The sequence below is a fragment of the Oratosquilla oratoria genome, chromosome 1 (assembly GCF_046742065.1).
Source record: "Oratosquilla oratoria isolate Oo_2021 chromosome 1, ASM4674206v1, whole genome shotgun sequence".
Taxonomy (NCBI): domain Eukaryota; kingdom Metazoa; phylum Arthropoda; class Malacostraca; order Stomatopoda; family Squillidae; genus Oratosquilla; species Oratosquilla oratoria.
In genome coordinates this window covers 136,068,687-136,092,378 of record NC_134777.1, presented here as the reverse complement: position 1 = coordinate 136,092,378, position 23,692 = coordinate 136,068,687, and positions in this window count along the sequence as shown.

Sequence of the window (23,692 nt, the reverse complement as noted above, 5' to 3'; positions counted from 1 at the left end):
AGAGTGAACTGCTTAAATGGGAAAAAAAGGAGAGTAAATTTAAGAAGAAACTGAAAGAGGAGTGGGAGGGAGTAAAGGATAGAGTAGAACTAGGAGTGGAGGAGGAATGGGGATGGTTCAAGGAGGGAGTCATAAGGTGTGCAAAGATGGTGTGTGGAACAAGGAGGGTGGGAGGAAATAGAAGGAAGGGTAGTGAGTGGTGGGATGAGGAAACAAAGAAAGGTGTAGAAGAAAAGCAGGCATTCATAGATTGGCTGCAAATTAGGATGAGGGAATCGTATGAGAGGTACAAAGTAAAGAGAAGGGAAGCTAAGCATAAGATAAAGGAAGCAAAGAGGAGTGCAGATGTGAAATGGGGTAAAAGTATGACAGAAAATTTTGAAGGCAATAAAAAGATGTTTTGGAAAGAAATTAAAAGAAAAAAATGAGGCGAATCAAGTACAGAAGAAAAGGTAAAAGGTGCAGATGGAGAGATGATAATGGAAGAGAAGGCAGTGAGAGGAAGGTGGGCACAGTATTTTAGGGAGTTGCTAAATGTAAAGGAGGATAGGGAGGGAAAGGTAGTTGCAGTGGGAAGCCCTAAGAAAATGAGAGTGATGAGTGAGGAAAATGGAGGAGAAATAGGGAAGGATGAAGTGAAATCAGCTGTTAAGATGATGAGAGCAGGTAAGGCACCTGGTCTGGATGGATGCCATGCAGAATGTCTGAAGAAAGGAGGTGCAGTTGTGGTGGACTGGCTGGTGAGGTTATTTAATGTTTGTTTAAGAGAGAGTAGAGTGCCAAAGGACTGAAGGAGTGCATGTATAGTTCCACTTTACAAGGGAAAGGGGGATAAGTGTGAATGTAGTAGTTTCAGAGGGATCAGCTTGTTAAGTGTAGTTGGGAAGGCTTATGGGAGGGTCTTGATTGAGAGGATTAGGAGAGGAACAGAGGGAGTAATTGGTGAGGAACAGTGTGGGTTTAAGACAGGTAGGGGTTGTGTAGATCAGATTTTTGTGGTAAGACAGATATGTGAGAAAGCTATAGGAAAAGGTGAGGATGTTTTTTGGGGCTTTTATGGATCTGGAAAAGGCTTACGATAGGGTAGACAGGAAGGCACTGTGGGAGGTACTGCAGATATATGGGATAGGAGGAAAGCTGTTAAGAGCAGTCAAGAGTTTTTACGAGAGTAGTAGAGCTTGTGTTAGGATTAGAAATGGAGAGAGTGAATGGTTTGAGGTAAAGGTGGAACTTCGTCAGGAATGTGTTATGTTGCCCTGGCTATTCAATCTTTACATGGATTGGGTGGTGCGAGAGGTGAATGCAAGGGTAGTGGGTCAGGGGTTAGAGATGATTAAAGAAAATGGAGAAAAGTGGGAGATGAGCCAGTTGTTGTTTGCTGGCGACACTGCGCTTGTAGCAGGATCAGAGGAGGGATTGAGGAAGTTAGTGACAGAGTTTGAGGAGGTGTGTGAAAGAAGGAAGCTGAAGGTAAATGTGGGTAAAAGTAAGGTGATGAGATGCACAAGGGGAGAGAGTGACAGCAGGCTGGAAGTTAGCATTAAAGGTGAAAGACTGGAGGAAGTGGATAGTTTTAGATACTTGGGTGCGAATGTGGCAGGAAAGGGAGGAGTGGGGGTGGAGGTAGAATGTAGATTGAGAGAAGAGAGTAAATGCCTTTGTGGATTGAAAAGTGTAATGAGAAATAAACATCTGGGAATGGATGCTAAGAAGAGGTTATATGAAGGAGTGATTGTGCCAACAGCATTGTACGGGGCAGAAACATGGAACATGAGAGAAGAAGAGTTTGAATGTGTTTGAGATGAGGTGTCTGAGAAGTATGATAGGGGTTACTAGGCTAGATAGAGTAAGAAATGAGGAGGTGAGGAGGAGAACAGGCGTGGAAAGGGAACTGGGAGACAGGGTTGATGAAAGAGTATGGTTTGGACACATGGAAAGAATGAGTGAAGAAAGATAAGTAAAAGAAGTGTGGAAGGCAGAGGTGGAAGGAGTGAATATGAGGGGGCGTCCTAGGATGAGATGGATGGATGGGGTGAAAGGGGCATTACAAAAGAGAGGAATGTCTGTTGAGGAAGGACGGGAGAGGACAGAAGATAGGGGTGAATGGAGAGGGGTTGTGTATAGATGATGATGTGATGCATGAGGTGGAGTGGGTGGGGGATGGGGGGTGAGGAAGTACGTATGAGAAAAAAATTGACGCAGCCCGAAGAGATTTCTCCCCGTCTCCTCCTTTTCTGCATGAGGGGAAGGAGAGGAGGGGTCGCCGAATTTATGAAGCAGCCTTGCTGTGGATGTGTTGCGTCTTGCGACACAGCTTCTGACCCAGGGCAGTGGACAGGATGCAGGGATGACGCGTCATCTAGGAGGTGCCAAGATAAGAGGGAGGGAGGAGAGTGGAATATATAGGAAATGGAATGGGTGGGAGTGGTTTCTATGCCTTTTTCTTTTTGGCTACCCCCTGTGTAGGGGAAAAAGCCTTTGGTATATGTATGTATGTATGTATGTTTGTCTACATTTACACAACTATACTTTAGTCTTTGTCCGTAACGTGGAACAAAAATGGGAAGAAAAGTGTAGTTGGTAAGGCTTATGGGAGGGCTTTGATTGAGAGGATTAGAAGGAGTAATTTGTGAGGAACAGTGTGGGTTTAGGACAGGTAGGGGTTGTGTGGATCAGATTTTTTATCCACACAACCACACAAGGAAAAGGTAAGGATTTTTGGGGGGCCTTTATAGATTTGGAAAAGATTTATGACAGGGTAGAAAGGAAGGCTCTGTGGGAGGTATTGCAGATATATGGGATCGGAGGAAAGCTTTTAAGAGCAGTCAAGATATTTTACGAGAGTAGTAGAGTTCGTATTAAAATCAGAAATGGAGAGAGTGAGTGGTTTGAGGTAAAGGTAGGACTTCGCCAGGGATGTGTCATGTCGCCATGGCTGTTCAATTCATATATGGATGGTGTGGTGCGAGAGATAAATGCAAGGCTAGTGGGCCAGGGATTAGAGATGGTTAAAGAAAATGGAGGGAAATGGGAGATAAGCTAGTTGTTGTTTGCTGACGACATTGCGCTTGTAGCAGGATCAGAGGATTAAGGAAGTTAATGACCGTGTTTGGGAAGGTGTGCGAAAGAAGGAAGTTGAGGATAGATGTGGGTAAAAGTAATGTGATGAGATGTACAAGGGGAGAATGTGTGTTGGTCCCGCTATCCACTACTTCCCTTCTCTGGTCCCCTTTCACCACTCTGTTATCGTATCTATGGGCTGACTTTTTGTACTTTTATTTTATATTACGTCTCTCATTTTTTACTTTTCACCACTGTCTTGTTACGTATGATCAGTCACTTTCTGTTTTCATTTGTAGAAATTCTCCGTAGTATTACTCGGTCTAAGAAAGGGGAATTAAACGGAGCTTAATTTTCTTTCTTTTCTTCCTGAAGATATACACTTGTTTCTTTCAGTTACACCATGGGACTCCCACTAGGAATCCTCAATTTGTTCACTAGGTCAGGTCGTAATGACGCCATGATTACTTTAGTCCAATGATCTTTACTTTTACATCTAAGTACCTCCCCTAGGGGCGTGACTTTACTCTCATGAACCAATTTAATTTTCTCCTCCCCCACCCTCTCTCCAATCAGAAAGGCTGTTACAAACCCCGTAAACAATATTGCTTACTCAAGCAATCTCGAAATCAATGCACAGCTTAGTTTATAAATTGTTACATCAGCGTTAAAATGAACATTATACATAAATGAAATTGGGCCCCCAGTGGCTGTTTGTAAGCCAGTTGGTTACCAAACACATAACTCATAAAAATTAAGTTCTCGCCACCTATCTACCTCTCTACTCACTTGCCTAGCCTCTTACAATGTGGCAGCAAATTGAAAGTGAGTATAAGGGAGAGAGACTGGATGAAGTGGATAGGTTTAGATACTTGGGTGCAAATGTGGTGGGAAAGGGAGTGGAGGTGGAAGTAGAATACAGATTGAGAGAAGCAAGTAAATGCCTTGGGGGATTAAGAAAAAATGTAATGAGAAACAGACATTTGGGAATGGATGCTAAGAGGAGATTGTATGAAGGAGTGATTGTGCCGACAACACTGTATGGGGCAGAAATATGGAACATAAGAGAGGAAAAGTTTAAATGTGTTTGAGATGAAATGCTTGAGAAGTATGGTAGTGTTACTAGGCTGGATAGAGTGAGGAAAGGGAGTTGGGAGATAGAGTTGATGAAAGAGTATTGGGATGGTTTGGGGACATGGAAACAATGAGTGAAGAAAGATTAGTAAAAAAAAGTATGAAAGGCAGACGTGTGGGGGAGTGAACATGAAGGGGTGACCAAAGATTAGATGGATGGATGGGGTAAAGGGGGCATTGGGGAAGAGGGGAATGTCTGTTGAGGAAGGAAGGGAAAAGACAAAAGATAGGGGTGATTAGAGAATGATTGTGTATGGATGATGCTGTGATGCATGGAAGGTGGGTGCGGGATGTGGGGTAGTGAGGGAGTGTTTGTGAATGTTTTGAAGCATGGGGGGATGGAGAGGGGTGTTGCCGACTAAATGAAGCAGCCTTGCTGTGGATATGCTGCGTCTTGCTGCATTGCTTCTGACCCAGGGCACTGGGTGAGATGCTGGGCTGTCCAGGAGGAACCAAGAAAAAAGGGAGGGGTGGCGAATGGGAGTGGAGTATGTTAGGATGAAATGGGCAGGAGTGAATTTATGCCTTACCTCCCTTGTAAGGGGAAGAGGCCATTGGTATATGTACAGTATGTACAATAAGAACGACAGCCTCACAATATGAGAGTAACACAGAGTATAACATCTAAGGTTCTTTAAGCACGCTGACGTCAGTAACACAGAAAATAAACTGGTTAGATAATATAAAATATTATTTGACTCCAGCACGTTATGTATCTAAGTATGTCGTCATTTTGCTGGGGAATCCTAAGTCATAATTTGAAGACGTTCGATTCCTTTGTGAAAGTTGATACCGAATAGATAGTAAATGGTCAACAATATGACTGACCGAAAGAAAAATACGGCATGAAAAATGCCGAAAAAAAGAATACAGATAAAACTGGAAATTAGAATGAGAATGAATAGATACACAAATAATGGAAAAGAATACGTAGACACAAATACACAAGTAAACATTGGAAAAAATAAACACACAAAACGAGTTGACGTTTTATGAACAGACAGCAATTGAGGACAATAATGACAACCCCAACAGAAAAAAAAAAAAAAAAAAAAAAAAAAAAATTAAATAAATAAAAATAAATAAAATAAAAGGATCATCTCGCAGATATTTTTATAATAATAATGGACTATGATGTTAGAAACAGACATGAGAACGAGAGAACACTCAAACCAAACGAAACATACAAGGAGTCTGGATAACTTTTCTCCGAAGACGCCAAATTTCTTCTCCTTCATCACCCAAATCCAGAGTTCAAGCCCCCACCACCATGGCTGTCGGTACCTGCAACCTTCGTTGTCGCAAAGCTTCCCAGTAAGAAGAAGTTATGTGACCAGGAAAGAGTACGGGCGCAGGCCCTACAAGGCATCCGCGCACTGTCGGAACCTGGAATGGCGGTCTATACGGATGGCTCCGTAGACCCCAACAGGCCCCGTAGTGCGGGGGCTGCCTTCGTGACGGATGGTTTGACCTTCGGCAGGAGAGTATCTGATCATGCGTCCACTCTCCAAGCTGAGGCCATAGCGGTCCAAGGAGCGTTAGAGCATGCTCTAATATCTCGAGCTGGTCCTGTGGTAATCCACACGGATTCACAGTCCCTGCTAGGCAGCTTAGAATCGACACAGCCCAGCGACAATGTACGCCTACTGACCTCCATCCTATAGGGCACTCCTGCTGAAGCTGCATCAGCAAGGCAGGAGTGTTACGCTCAACTGGGTGCTAAGCCACGTAGGTATCCCAGGTAACGAGCTAGCCGACGCCGCAGCTGAAGCGGCGCGCCAAAGACCCGAAGTCGATGTTGTCGTCCCTCTCAGCAGAAATCAGTTGCGCCTACGCACCAGGGCTCTTAATCAGGTACAACGGTTCCTTCAGCACAGACTGGTGTCAGAGAGGGCGAGGTGGTACAGGGCAGTCACAGACTATGAGCCCCTTGTACTTCCTCGCTCCACACCTAGAAAAGTGGATCGAGGACCGTTGTTTCTGGCAGATTAAAAGTAACTCAACACCTGAAGAAAGAAGATGCCGCCACTGTAGCCACCCTGAAGCATTACCTCAAGCATTGCCCCGCAACTGCTTTTCTGAGGAGAGGGACTCCGACAACATCTGAGGGTCTTGTGCGTCGCCTATGCCGCCACTTAAGCGCTTACGAACTGCGTCGGCTGGTGGAGTGTCAGCCCCCCCCTATAAATTTATATATATATATATATATATATATATATATATATATATACACATATATATACATATATATATATATATATATATATGTGTGTGTGTGTGTGTGTGTGTGTGTGTGTGTGTGTGTGTGTGTGTGTGTGTGTGTGTGTGTGTGTGTGTGTGTGTGTGTGTGTGTGTGTGTGTCTTCAGTTAGTACACCATTCACTGAACCATTCACTTGTAACATCTTTACCTGAAACACCTAACACCGATACATCATGAAGGGTGCATTCGCCGGGATGTGCATACGCATTTTACATGAGTATGCACATCTTGTGAATGTATGAGTGTGTGTGGTTGGGCCCACACACACTCATAAGTCAAATCACCCTCCAAACGGGCTCACACTTAAAGCCCGTGGGAATATTTTTCCCAAATAAAACAGAACAGAATCACCGACGCAACGGATGAAACTGTGAAAACAGTAATCCCTCTATTACATGGACATGAAAATACAGTTTTCTTTTTCTTGTTATTTCAGAAATGCATATTATTAATTTCTAGTGGGCAAAAGTACAGGGAATACTGCTTTCACATCGTGTAGGCATCCGTTGCGATGGGTTTCATGCAACTGATTGCGTCGATGTGCAAGCTGCCTTTGTCTATCGTCGTTCTTATCATTTATACAACGAACCTTGAAAGTGTATGGGGTTGAACACCATTGCCCCTTTCTGTCAAAAATATCACCACCATTATCGTTACATTACCAACATAATAACGTTTTTTTATTTTTCTTCCTCTGGTCCTCTGGAATTAAGAACACCTGATACTCGAGCAGGAGACGTAGTGGAGCAATGACGACTATACTAAGTGATATCGATTGAGTCCTCGGCCACAACTTGAAAATTATTGGGAGGTCGGAAACATGATGGACCAATGATGACCATGCTAAATGATATAGATCGAGTGTTCGGTCACAATGCAGACACAACTCGCAAGCTGCCGGGAGGCCAGCAACGTGGTAGAGCACTGGCGACCATGCTAAGTTCTAAATACCGAATTCCCCCCCGAGGCCCAGTACTTTGATGTAGGGGGGGGGGGGCTTCCGTGTAGCAAGGACGGGCTGAGCTGTGCCAGCCAGGTGCAACCATACTGGAGAGGTCAGCCCTAAGCTACCAGACGAAAACTGAGCCAATTTTTTTTTTTTTTTTGTGGGGGGGAGGGGGGGTAGTGAATAGATAGGGGGTCCCTCACCCTTTTCCTTTGTGGATTCCCCTATGCCTACCCTTCATATTTGCTACCCTACTCTCCTTTTTCACCATCTTTCTCTAATACTTGTTAAGGAAGGTTCTAGTATCTTGGTGCCTCCCAAGCTACATGTCTGAACCCAGTCAAGTGGGGATGTATACCGCGAGGTCACTACTCCCTGCGAGGGTCGAAAGCCCACCGACTGGGGAATGCATGTTTGTGAGGTAGGTACTAAGCTGCCGACTTCCTTTCTCCCTATCCAGTACACATGCAGAGTGACTACGCCGGACCCATCCTAAATGGGAACAAACAAAAGAGGACAAACCCCGGGTTGACAAAGTCTCTAACTCACCTCCGAGGCCCTGCATGTGTAAATAGTCGTTTCTGGAACTTCTCGACTCTGCAGAGACTTTTCTTTTATTGCTTGAGGCATCAGGCATCAGGCAACTGCAGTATCTTCTTCTATGTATTTATCTCATAAATATACACGATCATGGCGGTTGTTCAAACTGAATATTCTAAACCTCCACCACTACCTGATCCTCCTCCTAAACCCCCCTGATCCCTCTCCTAATATTGCCAATCCTAATGTTGACGCTATTGACTCAGCAAAAGTAAAACCCCCAGTTGATGACTCCGGCTTGAAAAAGGACTTTGGTAAAAATACTAAGACTTCATTGACAGATAATTCTGTAGCCCAGAAACTTACAATTAGAATGGATTCTGAAGTGATGAAAACATCTTTAGATACTCAGAACCCAATAAATAGCTCAAATACTGCCCCTAATAGTCATAGAATCTTACATCTAAAACATGTCTCTCTTGATAAGAGTTATACAGACTTATATGAAAAATTCCGTAAATTTGGACAACTTTAAAGTTTGGCTAGTCTGGATCTCATTTCTTTCTAATCAGGATGCAGCTGCTGCCTGCTTGGATTATAATAATTGCAATGAAAATGAATCTTCGGCCCAACTTGTTGCTAGAGTGCCACCTAACCTGGATATCTTTTAGCCAGAAAACCCTGTAGAGGAAAGGAAGGAAAGTGTGCAGAGGCCTCCCAATCCAGCTAAGTGGCTTATTATCACTCTTGCAAAGGAACGTGCTAACTTGTTCGAGTTTAGAAGATTCTTGAAGAGTCACCTTGGCTCTGGTAATTTGACTAACTCGCAGGTATCACGATTTGGAAGAAATTCCTTCTTAATTCATGTAAAATCTTATGAACGAGCTGCCATGGTGCTTAACTTGAAACTGAAATCCGACATTAAGGAAGAAATAGTGAAATGTGCGAAATACTGGATTGCTTATAGACTGTACTTTGGAATGAGTATGGATGATCAAGAGAAACCATGGGTCTTTCATGGTAATATTTCATGGTAAATATAACAAACGAAAAAATTAAAAGGTGTATAGATAAACTCAAAGTTAACAAAACATCAGAGCCTGACGGTTGGCATCCAAGAATCTTAAAGGAAATGAAAAATGAGATTGTTGTTCCATTAGAAATTATTTTCAAGAAATACATCATATCCGGAGATGTCCCAAGAGAATGGAAGCTAGCTAACGTTACTCCCATATTCAAAAAAGGTGACAAAAAGAAGCCAAATAACTATAGGCCTATAAGTTTGACTTCAATCGTAGGAAAAATAATGGAAACTATCATCAGAGATGCTATCGAACATCATTTAGAAAGTAACCGTTTGATAAATGATAGCCAGCATGGTTTCAGACGGAAACGTTCTTGCGTGACTAACTTACTCAAATTCTACAACACAGTTATCTCGAATTATGCCAAAAGAAACAATATAGATTTAATATATCTAGACTTTACAAAAGCTTTTGATACCGTCCCACACGAAAGACTACTTACTAAATTAGCTTTACACGGAATAAGTGGTAGCCTATTAGGTTGGACTAGTAATTGGTTGAATGGTCGAAAACAGAGAGTTGTTTTAAATGGAAAAACAAGTGGAGTTCCTCAGGGTTCCGTTCTTGGACCACTTCTATTCATAGTATAAATGATATAGACCATGGACTAAAATGTACTGTTTCCAAATTTGCTGATGATACAAAAATGTGCGGAGTGGCAAATGATCACTCAAACCAATTAGATATTCAAAAAGATTTAGATAAATTACAGCAATGGTCTGAAAAGTGGCTAATGAAATTTAACACAAGTAAATGCAAGGTAATGCACATAGGTAAAAATAACAGTAGGTACGGTTGCAAGTTATTTGGAAATTATAAACAAAAGTGGATAGTGAAAAAGATCTCGGCGTAATTATCAGTAACGACCTCAAATCATCCAAGCAGTGTATTTCAGCCTCTGAGAAAGCAAATCGTTAGTTCGTCCACATTTGGAATATGCTGTTCCCGTATGGTCACCGAATCTCATTAAAGACATTGACAGACTGGAAAAAGTACAACGGCGAGCCACAAAACTGATTCCAAATATCAAAAATAAATCATACTAAAATCGACTAAAACATATCAACCTGTTTTCCCTAAAAAAGCGTAGACTCAGAGGTGACTTGATACAGGTCTTTAAGATTTTAAAGGGAATTGACAACATCAAAAGTGACAACATTTTCACATTGAATGAGAATCAGACAAGAAACAGTGGTCTCAAACTGTCCGGAAATATATTCAATTTGGAAGTAGGTAGAAACAACTTTGCCAACCATGTAGTTAATGAATGGAATAAACTTCCTGCACAGGTAGTGCAATGTAGTTCAGTTCGAAGCTTTAAGAATCGTTTAGATAAACACCTAAGCAAGATGCTGTAATGATTATAGTTTATTTTATATTATTTGTTTTTGTTTTGTTATCATTTGTTTGTCTGATTTTAATTTATTATTAGTTATATATCAATTTATTATTATTTACTATTTACCTGTTTGTTTATTATTTAACTATACCTTTGCATTTATTTATGTATTTTATATGATATTTACATTATTATAGTTTTTATTTATAATTCTATTATTATTATGATTTTTTTCGCATCCGACCTAGATATGGACCAAAAGGTCTCGTGTCGGCATGCTCCGCCTTTGTAATCCTTTGTAATCCTTTGTTAAACCCCACTATACCTTTAGTTATGCCAAAGGGGTAATTGTTTATAGAGATCTGTATGACTTTGAGGAAGAAGAAATTTTAGAAATGTGCCCAACTAATGTTTTGAAGGTTGCTAAAATCCCTCGTTCTTCTATGATTATCCTAAGTTTTTGTGGTGAAGATCTACCTCATTATGTAGAGATAGAAAAAGAGATTGTTTATGTGAAGCAGTTTAAGCCCCGTCCCGTTCAGTGCTTTAACTGCTATGGTTTTGGCCATCCTTCCCGCAGATGTGCAAGGGACAAACTGTGTTTGATATGTGCTCAGCCTGAACATGGGGATTGTTCCCGCCCAACAGTTTGTATGAATTGTAAAGAGAGCATGATGCCAGAGATAAGAACTGTGTAATTTATAAGAAGGAACAGGAAATACTACTAAAAGCTCATGCAGAACATATAAGTGTAGGACTTGCTAAAAGACTATTAAGTAATTCCAAAAGAGACAGTGATGTTGTTAAAACAAATAGTAAAGTGGATCAGCCAACTATAGAACCCAATAGAAATAAAAATGCCAATATGAATTCTTCTGTTAACACTGAACCCAAGCCTCAGTGTAAAATAGTTACTATGAAAACTAATGGTCTTTCTTCTTCTCAACTAGGAATTTCTAATACTTCTGAACCCTCCTCTGCGGAGGTTTCCTCACCCCTTGTTGAAGGGGTGTCCCCTGATGTACCTCACTCAGTTGAGGCGCACAGAAGCAAAGCTATGGAGTCTGAAGCTGTGCGCAGTAAAAGACTCCACAGTCCCCCCTCATCTCCATCTTTTCCCCCAAATCGTGATAAGCAATCTAAGAAAGGAACTAATAACCCAGACTCTACATCGTCGGTCGGACCATTGTCAGAGAGGAGGATGCCACTCACGAAAACAAAGAAATTAGAAAAGAACCCATCTTGTAGACCCTCTCTCTCCCAGACTTCTCTTTCCAGACCAGTAGACCCCCCCCCAAAAAAAAAGTATGATGTCCATAATTCAATGGAATATTCAAGGTTTTAATTCTCATCGACAATAGGTTGTGATTCTCTTTAAAGAACATGATGTGTCTGCTATTTGTCTCCAAGAAACTATGCTTGGCGATTTATCCCCTAATGTTGGACTTAATTAAAATTTTTACAGATCTCCTCCTATGATTGGGGGCCGTGCCTATGGAGGTACTGGTATCATTGTTAAGAAATGTGTAAACCACAGAAGTGTCCACCTACATTCGGTGTTGCAGGCTTGTGCAGTACAAATCTTTACCACTAAATGGATCACTTTATGTTCTTTGTATTTGGAACCTGAACTGGAAGATCGACTCCTAGACATATATAACCACCCCCGTCAGTTTGAGTTAAATGACCTACAATCTTTGGTTGACCAGCTTCCTGAGCCTTTTATTTTAATGGGTGACTTTAACGCCAAGCATCCTCTATGGGGTGAATCAAGGTGTGACCCCTGGGGCAATATAATTGAAGAATTTATTGATAATAACGATGTCATTTTGATGAATGACTGTTCCAAAACTAGTTTGATGTCTTTCACAACTCAAGTTCTGCTATAGACCTAACTACTTATTCATTATCCTTAAGATTAGACTACAGTTGGTCAATAGATGAAGATCTACATGGTAGCGACCACTGGCCTATCCATATCAAATATCAAAAGAACACTCCCTCCTGTTGCTTACCTAAATGGAAGACAGGAGAGGATAATTGGGAATTATTTAGGAGATCCACAGAGATTAATCATAAGACTAGTGATTTTTGTAGTAACTCTGATGCATATGATTATCTGGTAGACATCATACTTTCTGGTCCTTTCTCTTTCATTCCTAGGACAGCTGGTAAACCTCTTTGCCCAGTAGTCCCCTGGTGGAACGATGAATGTGCTTTAAGCAGAAAGATTACAAGAACTTGCTATAAGAGATATCGGAGATATCCTTGTTTAGTCAATAAGATAACGTACAGAAGAGCTCGAGCAAAGCAGAAGAAAATCTTCAAGAAAGCAAGGAGGGAATCCTTCATTAAATATATTAGCGAATTGAAATATGACTCTTCCCCTACCTTAGTATGGAATAGGATTCGAAAATTACAAGGAAAGTTTACTCCATCTCCTTTACCCATTCTGAAGATAAATGACTCTTTTATATCAGATACAAGAGAAGTAGCAGAGGCTTTTGGAAGACATTATGCTGATATTTCAAGTCCACTACATTATTCACATGATTTCAGAAGAATTAGAGCCAAGACCACGATTATTCCTCCTACCAATACGAACTCGGAGGCATATAATCTTCTTTTCACCTTGGATGAAATGGATCATGCTTTATCTTTATCTTCCCCAACCTCTCCTGGAGAGGATGACATTCTTTATTCCATGGTTGCTCACTTATCCATATCGTCGAAGAAATTCCTTCTAAATGTGCTGAACAAATTTTGGTCTTCAGGATCTTCTTCTAAATCTTGGAAGACTTCAATTATCATAGGAATCTTAAAGGCAGGAAAAGACTCTCATGACCCACAAAGTTACAGACCTATTGCTCTCACTAGCTGCATTTGTAAGATCTATGAAAGAATGGTTAATATGCGTTTAGTTTGGTTTTTGGAATCTAAACATCTATCTAACCAACAGTTTGGATTTAGAAGAAATAAGTGCACCCTGGACCCCTTACTTTTTATCACTCGTGAGATTGAGAATGCCTTTGCAATTCAGAACTCGAGCATTGCTGTGTTTTTTTACTTGAAAAATGCCTACGATACTACCTGGCGGGGAGGCATTCTGAAGCAAGTTGCAGAGTGGGGTATCGGGGGTAATATGTTCAATTGTTTAAAGGATTTCTTGTCTGACCGTTATCTAAAAGTCGGGTCCATGACTTTTCGTCGCCGTCTTTTCGTCGCCGACGTTTCGTCGCCGGACATTTCGTCGCCGCGACTTTTCGTCGCCGGACGTTTCGTCCCCGCGACTTTTCGTCGCCGGTCTTTTCGTCGCCGGACTTTTCGTCGCCCCAAGCATAAATTGTATGCAAAGATTGACAATATTTGAAATATAAAATAATTGAAATATAAAATTGGAAATATATGATTTAATGCCAAATTCAATATACTTCTTCTGATTGATCTTGATGTGATTATTGGTAGTAGCGTCTGTCCAGTCACTTTTTTTCTAGTAATAATCACATAATCCTATTATTTATTATTATTACATTGGTCACCTAATATTATTGATAGTGAAAATTCTTACGGAATTATAAGACTATCAATGATTAACTAGTTGTTAAATTTTATGCTTGGGGCGACGAAAAGTCCGGCGACGAAATGTCGCGGCGACGAAACGTCCGGCGACGAAAAGTCGCGGCGACGAAACGTCCGGCGACGAAAAGTCGGCGACGAAAAGTCCGGCGACGAAAAGACGGCGACGAAAAGTCTTTCTCTTCTGCATATCTTCAAGAGGAAGGGATTCCCCAAGGAAGTGTTCTGAGTCCTACACTCTTCAGCATAGCCATTAATAGTTTGTTAGAACAAGTTCCCGCAGGAGTTCATGGATTGGCTTATGCTGATGACTTCGCTATTGTGTGCAGCAAATCGACAACATTAGAAACAGGCCAAAAGATTCAAGAGGCTATTAACTTAGGAACAGCATGGGCTAATAGCAGGGGCTTCAGATTCTCTGCTGAAAAAACAAAAACCATAAGGTTTTCCAGACTAAGACGCAAGGAAGAGATACCAACACTATTCTTAGAGGGTGTCATATTACCATATGAAGATGAAGTAAAATACTTGGGTCTGGTTTTGGACAAAAGGTTGACATTCACTCATCACATAAACGATGTTGTATACACTGTTAAACAGCGACTTAATATACTAAAGGTAGTGTCTCGTTTCAACTAGGGAGCAGATCGTATAACTATAAGTCTTTACCAAACATTGTGCCTTAGCAAAATGGATTATGGATGTCAAATTTATGGATCGGCATGTAAAACTTCATTAAAAAAGCTTGATATAGTTCACAATATGGCTTTGCGGATCTGTTCGGGAGCCTATAGAACATCTCCAGTGGATAGCTTGTATGTGGACGCAGGAGTTCCTCCCCTGTATATTCGCAGGGAGAAATTAAGCCTTAGATATATATCTCGTGTCTTGACATCAAAACAGAATCCAAACTTCAAATATGTAAAGGAGCCGGTAGACAGAGCTCCAAGGAAAAGTACTCTGCCGAAACCTTTAGAAGTGAGATGTGAAGTTGGGACAGAAAAGGTAGGACTTGTTCCTAATACAATTGCTGAGATCACGCCTCCCAAATTCCCTCCTTGGAACCGATGCCCCACTGTAATATGTCCTCTTAAAAACAAGAAAAATAGAACTGTTGTAGAGCTAAAAAGCGAATTTTTAGAACATTTATCAGTACATGCTGATTCAATTTTTATTTATACAGATGGATAAAAATCCCAAGATGGTGTTGGTTGTGCTGTTGTAGCTGATAGCACAGTTTTAAAGAGAAAGTTGCCTCATTTTAGCTCTGTTTTTACTGCTGAACTGCTGGCAGTCAGCAACGCCCTCAAATGTGTTTTTAATTCTGTTCCATGTAATAAGAAGGTCGTTATTTTCACAGACTCGATGAGTATTGTATCCTCTCTAAATACATTATTACCTCGTCACTTTTTAATCCAAGAAATACAGGACTGGTTGATTCTCATTAACAACAAAAAGAAAATAAAAGTAAACTTTTGCTGGGTGCCGTCCCATGTTGGTATCACTGGAAATGAACAGGCCGATGCTGCAGCCAAAGCCGCCACTAGGCTTAACCATACAACAGACCAAAAGATCCCACATACAGACTTCAAAAAAGTAATTCATCGTTATACAATGGAAAAGTGGCAAGAACAATGGACAAGGCTGGACGGTAGTTACAAGTTAAAAGAGATTCACCCCTTGGTGAACCCTTGGAAGTGTCCTTCTTTGAACAGAAGGTCAAGTATTGTTCTAACAAGATTGAGAATTGGGCATTCCTACATTACCCATAAATTTTGTTATGGCAAGTGGAGCAGAAAATGCTGGCCCCCCAATGTCCCACTTGCCAAGTAGTTTTTACAATAAAACACATTTTAATTCAGTGCCCTGCATTCTCTAATAAGCGCAGGGCAAATATTTTAACAAATTTATCTTTTAAAGAAATTTTAGGGGAGGAAGCTCATGTGAAGAATGTTGTAAAGTTTTTGAAAGACATCGGTTTATTTTATGAAATTTAAGATTGTGTATATGAGTGCTTGTGAGTGTATGTTGTTGTGATGTGTTTTTGTGAATGTTTATTGTTTTTACTGTTTTACTTGAATTTTTATCTATATGAGATATATATGCGCTGAATGGCCTACCGGCTCCGGCGCTTGGCCTTCGAGCCAAAAATTTCATATATCAATCAATCAAATACTGCCCCTAATAGTCATAGAATCTTACATCTAAAACATGTCTCTCTTGATAAGAGTTATACAGACTTATATGAAAAGTTCCGTAGATTTTGACAAATTTATAGCTTGGCTAGTCTGGATCTCATTTCTTTCTAATCAGGATGCAGCTGCTGCCTGCTTGGATTATAATAATTGCAATGAAAATGAATCTTTGGCCCAACTTGTTGCTAGAGTGCCACCTAACCTGGATATCTTTTATCCAGAAAACCCTGTAGAGGAAAGGAAGGAAAGTGTGCAGAGGCCTCCCAATCCAGCTAAGTGGCTTATTATCACTCTTGCAAAGGAACGTGCTAACTTGTTCGAGTTTAGAAGATTCTTGAAGAGTCACCTTGGCTCTGGTAATGTGACTAACTCGCAGGTATCACGATTTGGAAGAAATTCCTTCTTAATTCATGTAAAATCTTATGAACAAGCTGCCATGGTGCTTAACTTGAAACAGAAATTCGACATTTAGGAAGTTAAACCCCACTATACCTTTAGTTATGCCAAAGGGGTAATTTTTTATAGAGATCTGTATGACTTTGAGGAAGAAGAAATTTTAGAAATGTGCCCTACTAATGTTTTGAAGGTTGCTAAAATCCCTCGTTCTTGTATGATTATCCTAAGTTTTTGTGGTGAAGATCTACCTCATTATGTAGAGATAGAAAAAGAGATAGTTTATGTGAAGCAGTTTAAGCCCCGTCCCCACCCCTTGGGGCTAGGGGGTGTAGTATAGAATATAGCCCCCGCCACGTCGGCTGCGTGTCGTAAGAGGCGACTAATGCCCATACCCGGGCGGTGCTCTTGTTTCCCCGCACAGGGCTTCCTCTTAAACTTCCTTTTCCACTCCTCTCTTCTCTCCCGCTTGCTGTCCCCTCCCTCCAACCTAATTTTCAGCCGCCCCTCTCAGTAGCGGCTTCACAGATATTCACCACATGAACCCCTCATTCATAATCACTTTAAAGAAAGCCCTGTGGCGATGGCTAGTGACGAGGGGGGCAGGAGAAAGTGATCTCTGGGAGCCTCTAGTCACGAACTACACATAGGCGATGTGGACAAGAAAAGTCGCTCTTGTGTTGGGATTGAGGCAACAACACAGTTCGGTAGCTTCCCACATGACTGAGCAGCCCTCTTCAGGATCCACTCTGCTCACCCCACATGGGGAGGGGGCCAGAAAAGGTGCCCTAAAAATAGCTTGCCTCGTTTCTACCTGACTGGGGAACCGCCCCCAGTAAGGTCACCCTCATTGCGGTCAAGACAAACCCACAAATAATAACGACCCTGGCTCGAACTCGGAACCGGACCAACTCCCTGCAACCCCAGCTTCTTCTGATAACGACTCCAGCTCACCTAAGGACCATTCTTCTGAACACTCTCAACAGAAATCACCGGGACACCAGGGTGATGAAATTACTGGTGGTAATCCAAAGAGCAGAGTACTTTTCTGCTCAAATATTTGCTTGACTCTTGATTATGAAGAGGTTTATCTCTTAAGCAAGAATTATGGAAGAGTGGAACGAATCAGACTGAAACTTTCAAATGATGGTAGTTCATATGACTGCTACATAGTAATTGATGAAAATTAATCTGCACTTGAAGCATTGAATGGATTAAATAACCACCGTGTGAATGATTCCATGACCATAGCTCGCCTATTTAATATAGACAACTTGAAAAATGAAAAATATGACTTTATTCCAAAAGAAGAAGAAACAGTTCAAAGCATGCCCCCTAGAAAGTCTCCTGCCATACTCTGGTACATTGCAACATACAAAGAGGACAGGGAGAACTTCTTGAGAGCCTCGGAATGTATTGAAAATAAAATAGGTACTGTCCCTTATGAAAACCTAAAGAAATATGGCAAGAGTATCCTGATAAAAGCAGGTAATGATACCCAAGCCAAGCTTCTATCAAACTTCAGACCCACCAATCATGGCAACATAAAGCAAATAACACCCTATAAGAGCTTCAATACCTGCAAGGGCATTATTTTCTCTGAAGACCTATATGACTTCTCCGAAGAAGAAATTTTGAAAATGTGCCCTGAGAATGTACATGAAATAAAAAAGCTAAGAGGAAATAATAACTCCATCCTCTTATCCTTCTCTACCACAGCCCTCCCTAATGTAATAGTCATCAAACACTCAAGATTCAGAGTCAAGAAATATAAGCAACGCCCAACTCAATGTTACAACTGCTTAGAATATGGTCATATCATCTCAAAATGTAACAATAACAAAAAATGTGACAAATGTTCTGAAGAGCATAGAGAAGACAGTACTTGTACAAACGATCCATACTGCCTCCATTGCTCTAGTAATCACTCCCCTAGATCTAAGGAATGCTCACGTTTTAAATTTGAACAAGACATCCTCGAAATAGCCAATTCTGAACATATCAGTATTGGCAAAGCAAAGCGGAAACTAATGGGAGCCAATAGAAACCCTAACTCAACCTATGCTAACATAGTAAAGAAAATGAAAATAAAATTAGATAATAACTTGTCAAATCGTAACACTGTCGCACACAAGGATGTTTTAACTGGAATTCCCAAAACCCAGACTCCAATACCTAACACTAGTGCTACAGCAAACCCTATTAATAGTGTGGATCATGATAATATTTTGCCTGATCCTAATAACCATTCAAAAATTAAAAAAGCTAGCTCACAAAACAACCCCCGAACCAACAGCAACCCATCTACTAAGCAAAAAACTCAGAATATGCCACCTAATAGTAGATCAGCTGATGAAAAAGAAAAGGATCTGAAACTAGAAACAAAATCTAAAATAATAACATACATACATATACCAAGATTTTTTCCCCCTTCCAAGGGAGGTAGCCAGAAAGGGAAAGGCATAAAAACACTCCCACCCATTTCATCCCTAAATACACTCCACACCCCTCCCACCCTCCCTCTCATCTGAGCACCTCCTGGATGACGGGTCATCCCTGCACCCTGCCCACCGCCCTGGGTCAGAAGCAGTGTCGCAAGACACAGTACATCCATAGCAAGGCCGCTTCATTTAATCGGCGACCCCCCCTCTCCGTCCCCCTTTGCATATAAGGCGAGGACGGGGAGAAATCCCTTCGGGCTGCGTCAAAATTCACTCACACATACTACCCCACCCCCCACCCCCCCGCCCATTCCTCCTCATGCAGTCACAACATCATCCATAAAATAATAACAATAAAAAATAAACAAACCGACAGGGCTGAAGACTCTGATGGATTCCTAGAACCACCCGTCAAAAAGAGAGCAAAAAACAAAGAGCACACAACAAACTCTGATTGTGATACCTCCAATACATTTGACTCACTCATGGAAACAGATAATACTACACCTGAAGATACTACTTCCATACCGCTTCCCCAAACTACTGGCAAGATGGAAAATGCGGAGAATGTCTCCAGACTGCCAAGGGAAGTCTACCAACTCTCGTGCATCCCCGAAAAATCTTCTTGAGAACCTTCCCCTATCAAGTACTCATGAAAGGCTGAAAGAATCTCAACCTTCCAAGATAAAAAGACTACAGAAAAAATTCAATCCCCAACAAACTACTCCCTCTAAAGGAAGTATGTCTGTCAGAGGGAAAAAATAACCTATTCCAAATTCAAAGATATCCTACAGTGGAACTGCAAAGGAATAAGAGCCAGATCTGAACAGCTAAAGATCATACTACATGATTTTAATCCAGGAATAATTTGTTTGTAGGAGACAAAGATAGGCAATAACCCGTATAATCCTGGATTAAACTACTCTATATACCATTCGCCTCCTCCTCCAGGAGATATTGTCCATGGTGGAGCAGCAATAATAATTCATAAATCAATACAACACACACTCTTAAATCTTGTGACATCTCTGCAAGCTGTGGCTGTTGAAACTATACTAGATAAAAAGATTACTATATGCTATCTTTATCTTCCACCTAAATGTGGCTTCGCAGAACATGACATACAAGACTTAACTAACCAGCTCCCAAGCCCATTTTCATTGCTTGGTGACTTGAACTCTCATAATCCTCTCTGGGGAGGTAGCATATTAAATGCTGAGGGGAAATTAATTGAGAAGTTTATTGACAATAATCCTATCACCTTGTATAATGATGGATCCATGACTTACTCACAATAATACTGTACAACCAGTGCCATTGATCTAAGTATATGTTCATCCTCCATCCATCTCGATTTTATATGGTCTGTCAATGAATATCTTAATGGAAGTGACCACTTCCCCATCCATCTCAAGTATGTCAAAAATAGCCAAACAGAATGTCCCCCTAAATCGAAGGTTCAGGAAGCTGACTGGAATATATATAAAAATAATATAATTTTGTATCAAGATTTTGAAACTTTTGACAATCATATAGAAGCATATAAATTTCTTACTGAAGCAATCTTAAAAAGTGCTGATATTGCTATTCCAAAAACTAAAGGGAAACCCAGTAGACCTACAGTTCCATGGTGGAACAAAACCTGTGGAGTACTGAGAAAGATAACCCGAAAATGTTACCGACAATACAAAAATAGCGGTTCAACACAGAGCAAGATTATATATAAACGTGCTCTTGCTAAGCAGCGCAAACACTTCAAGAAATCAAAGCGAGAATCATGGCTTCACTACATAAATGGAATTAACTCTAAAACCCCTTTGAGCGTAGTGTGGAAAAAAGTGCGAAAACTTAGTAGCAAGATCGTTCCCTCACCTCTACCTACGCTTAAAATAAATAACACACTCATTACAGATCCATATGACGTTGCAGAAAATTTAGGTGAATACTTCTCCAAAATTTCTAGCCCAGAAAATCACTCGCCCGAATCTCAGAAAACTCAAAATGCTCAGATTTCTCAGGATCTCGACTCAAATAGCAGAGAAATCTATAACGTAAAATTCTCCCTACAAGAATTTAAAGAAGCTCTTTCCTCCACAAAAACTACAACCCCTGGCGAAGATACAATATTATACGAAATGATCAAGAATCTCCCAGAATATGCTAAGACCTTTCTTTTAAAAATCATCAACAGAACCTGGGGGACAGGTATATTACCTAAAAAGCTGGAAAACTGCCATTATAATACCTATCAAAAAACCCAATAAGAATCCTTTTGATCCATCTAGCTACAGGCCCATAGCCTTAACCAGTTGTGTCTGCAAGTTAATGGAAAAAATTATAAATACCACACTTGTTTGGTACTTAGAATCTAAAAACAAACTTTCACCCTACCAGTATGGTTTCCGTAAGAACAGATCCACGTTGGACCCACTGCTGAGACTATCCAACCAAATCCAACAAGGATTCTCAAAACAGTGTCAAACGATAGGTGTTTTCTTTGATCTCGAGAAAGCCTATGACACAACTTGGAGATTTGGAATTATCCAACAACTAAATAAAATAGGCATCCGAGGTAATATGCTGAGATTCATTAACTCATTTTTATCTGATAGATTATTAAAGGTTAGAGTTGGCAATAGTCTCTCGAAACCATTTATTCAGAAGGAGGGTGTCCCCCAAGGAAGTGTCTTGAGTGTCACTTGTTTTGCTGTGGCAATAAATAATATCTTAGAAGAAATTGCACCACCTGTAAAGAGCTCCCTTTTTGTGGATGACCTGATAATATATTGTACAAGCTATGATGCCATTTCAGCCTGCAAGCATTTACAAAATTCAATCAATGCTGTTAGTAGATGGGCTGACTCATGGGGCTTTAAAATCTCAACCATAAAAACCACTGCTGTACGTTTTACTCGACGTAGACGAAGAGAAGTAATTCCAACTTTAAATCTAAATGGAACCATTTTACCATATGAAAAGGTAAAATTTCTTGGCATGATTTTTGACTCAAAATTGACTTGGACCAGCCATATTGATACCCTGAAGACAAAAGCCAGGAAATCATTGAACATCTTGAAAGTTATATCTAGCTTTAGTTGGGGAGCAGATAAAAGATCACTGCTAATATTATACAATACTCTTTGCCGATCCAAAATTGATTATGGTTGTCAAATTTATTCCTCCGCTTGCAAAACTAGACTGAAGGAACTTGACACAGTTCATAATATGGGCCTTAGAATATGCTCAGGGGCATTTAGAACATCATCAGTAGAAAGCATTTATGTAGATTCTGGTTAACTGCCACTTGACCTTCGGAGAGAGGAACTAGGACTAAGACTTTTATTTAAGATCAAGACAGACCGTAAAAACCCTGCCTTTGATATTATCAAAAATGTAAATGGTGATGATTTTAAAGGTTCTAGATCTTCAAAACCCCTTCAAGTCAGAATGAATGAACAAGTAGGAGATATATCTATCAAGACCCAGAACGTTTTTCAAGTGGGCCATCCACATATTCCCCCTTGGATTACCCTTGAAATATCAAAATGCTCAATAGAGGTAACCAAAAGGAACACTCACATTGAGCAGGTGAAGTCTATATTTTTAGAACATGATAAAATACATGAAGAACACACAAAAACAAAGAGGTTCATTTCTGCTGGGTTCCATCACACGTGGGAATCCACGGTAATGAACTAACTGACAAGGAAGCAAAGGAAGCTGCACAATGTAACAACATGCCAAATACCAAGATACCACATTCTGACATGAAAAGAATAATAACATCCCATATTTTAAACCCCCCCGAGGCCCAGTACTTTGAAGTAGTGGGGGGACTTGCGTGTTGCGAGGAAGGACTGAGCTGTGCCAGCCAGGTCCAACCATGCTGGAGAGGTCAATCCTGAGCTTCCAGACTAAAACTGTGCCAAACAGACAAATATAAATTGACGACCCCGGCCTGATCTTGATTATGAACTGGACTATTCTCCGGATTCGACGCCCTCACCCCATGACAGTTGTCAGAGAGTGAGATATCAGGGGTAACGAATATATAGGGGACCCTCCACCCTCATTACCCAGTGAACTCCCCTATACCTTTTCTTCTTATCCTAACCTCCGTTTCTCAACTTTTTCTTTTACTACTCGAGAGGTTCTGACAGCTGGGTGATGGGATATACCGCGAGGTCCCTACTCATTGCGAGGGGCAAAACCCCGTATGCTGGTGGAGGAGGGGCAGAGGGGATACCTTTGACTGCCGACTCTCTATCCATCTTCCAGTGCACACAGGGAGTAGCAACGCCGGCTCCATACTCTATGGAACAAAACTAAAGGACAAATCGGGTTGTGAAAGCTTATACTCGTGACCGAGACCCCCTGTTTGTAAATAGTCGTATTCTGGATCCTTCCGACTCTGCAGAGACTACTTCTTTCATTGCTTGAGGCATCAAGCAACTGCAGTATCTTCTTCCATGTACATTAATTAAAATTTTCTAATATATGGTGACACCCAAGAGATAAACTTGACAATGGCGACTCCACTACCTGCAATTACAGTAGACCCTAAACTCTTACCTCCTCCCATTCCTCCAGATCCTCCTGATACTCCTGATCCTCCTAATCACCCTTCCAAAGTACTAACGAACACTCCCATAAATTTGACCCTTTCAAATAAACCCTCCTCTGACCCAGTTGACGACCCACGCAAGGCAAAGGAAAATCTC